This window comes from Euprymna scolopes, chromosome 19 (genome assembly GCF_053919585.1).
Source record: "Euprymna scolopes isolate OS-2025 chromosome 19, ASM5391958v1, whole genome shotgun sequence".
Classification (NCBI taxonomy): Eukaryota; Metazoa; Mollusca; class Cephalopoda; order Sepiida; family Sepiolidae; genus Euprymna; species Euprymna scolopes.
Window position 1 is genome coordinate 18,529,722 of NC_136500.1, and position 2,173 is coordinate 18,531,894.

General features: G+C 37.0%; 1 pseudogene; it reads right to left on the reverse strand.

Moving 5' to 3' along the window:
- Positions 1-747: 747 nt before the first annotated feature.
- LOC145240485 (U2 spliceosomal RNA) lies at positions 748-863 on the reverse strand (annotated as a pseudogene).
- Between the last annotated feature and the right edge of the window lie 1,310 nt (positions 864-2,173).

A 2,173-nucleotide genomic window follows, 5' to 3' on the forward strand; every position in this document is an offset into this window, starting at 1 on the left:
CCATTTCCAGGACTGACTTTATATCCCAAACCCACTGCTAAAAATATACATGAAACAATGAAATGTCTAAATTGTAAACTGTGTCAGCCATTTTCGGGACTGACTTTATATCCCCAACCCACTGTTAAAAATATACATGAAATAAAGTAATGTTTAAATCATAAACGGTTTGAGTAATTTCCGTGACTGACTTCATATCCAGTAATCCACTGCTTAAAATATACTTGAAATAAAGTAATGTTTAAATCATAAACTGTTTCTGCAGCTTTTCGAAAGTAATACATAAAAACATTAATACGGTTAGAGATTAGGTAACCATTGCTTCAACATGAATGTCTGAGTGTAGTGTCAGTTTCAGCATTCCAGTGACTTAAACCCCCTCTTTATTGGTCTTGTTTAATGGATGAGAAATCCTTCATTACTTATACAATTTGTATTTTTGTTACTGACCAGAGAGTCCATTTTAGGGAGCTGGTTTGCCCCTAAATTTTTAACCGATCTCATGTCCAATTCCGCCCTTGTGTGGAGGCAAGTAAACAAAGAATAATAATCAGAACGGACATTTTCCAGGGCATTTTATAATTAATCAGGAGTAACACTTCCTGGGCATTTTGTAATTAAACCAGATATAACTTTTTCCAGTTACTTTTTTAATATTAAAACTTTGTTACATTAAACATAGTACCTATTTACAATGCCTCCCCACGGGACAGATTTAGACACCAGGGTCTTTTTTTTACGTGGAGAAAAAATTGTCTTAGTCGTAAGGGATGTCTCTTCCACTGAAAGAGAAGAAATTGATATGTAGCACCTGAAGAACAGATACTACACTTTGATCTTAGCCAAAAGGCTAAGAAAGACAAATCATTTTATTAGCTTTGCCTCAACAGCGACACCAATTTTTTTTTTTTTTAATTTGATGACAAGGTCTGAGTCTGGGTGACAAGGTTTATTTGGAATATTCCACTTTCCTTTCTTAGGGATGCACAGCATGATAACGGACGGAGCGATAAGCGTGATGATGATGATGATGATGATGATGATGATGATGATGATGATGATGATGATGATGATGATGATGAAGAAGAAGAAGAAGAAGAAGAAGAAGAAGAAGAAGAAGAAGAAAACCTAACCCTGTATATCTTGATAGAGGGATACTATAGTATATAGGGTTTGTAAGGGGGAATGGAGGGCGCACCCGTGTCTACATCTGTGCATTTGTGTGCGCAATTGTGCGTGCTTAAAAAATGAACTTAAATATATGCTGGAAGTTTAAATGTGTGGAATCTGAAAAAATAAAATAAAATGAAGTAGAAGACCTTACGTAAACAAAAACTAACTTCTAGTAGGGGATGCTTGGCCGTTCTTCCACCGTGCATACTCACTCTGCCCCGTGCCCTGTGGGGGAATGTCTTCGGTAGTTTCTATTTTTTATGAAAAGAGTACTCATTTAGCGGTCCCAAATCTTTATTGAGACCGAAGATGTGGATGTTAAGTTTCAGAATGAGTTTCTTTTCATGTTGCCTTCTTTTTCTCTGCGTCCGAAAGTTGGAGGCTGTAAGTACGCATTGCATGTTGTCTATGCTGTGGTCTGGAAGGGTGTAGTGCATTGCTATTGTGTGCTGTGTAGATTTGTCCCTAATTGTTTGTTTGTGGTTGTTGAAACGTAAGCGGAACTTTCGGCCTTTTTCCCCCACGTAATTACCCTTTGTGCACCTAGTGCAATATATTATGTAAACTACATTGGGACTATCGCAAGTGAGCGGAGGGAGTTTAAATTGAGTGTTTGTGCCTGGGAGTGTAAATGTGTCGCTAGTATTAATGTGTTTGCAAACTTTGTACCTGGGTTTGTTGTATAATTTGTTTCCTAGTGGTGTCGAAGTGTTGTGTATTTTTGTGGATGTTAGAAGTGACCTTAGATTTGGGGGCTGTCTTCTTGCACTGAGTGGAAGCGTGTTGTATATTGTGTTGAGGGTTGGGTCATGCTGCAGTTGTCTGAATATTTGTTTAAGTGGTTTGTGGAGTTTTTCTGTGTTATTGTTGTAATCAAATACCATTGGTATTTTTGGGGATGATGTGTTACGTTTATATGTGAGTAAATTTATCCTGTTTCTATGTTCTGTTTTCCTAATTAATTATTTAATTATTCTAAGGGGGTAATCTCTTTGAAGGA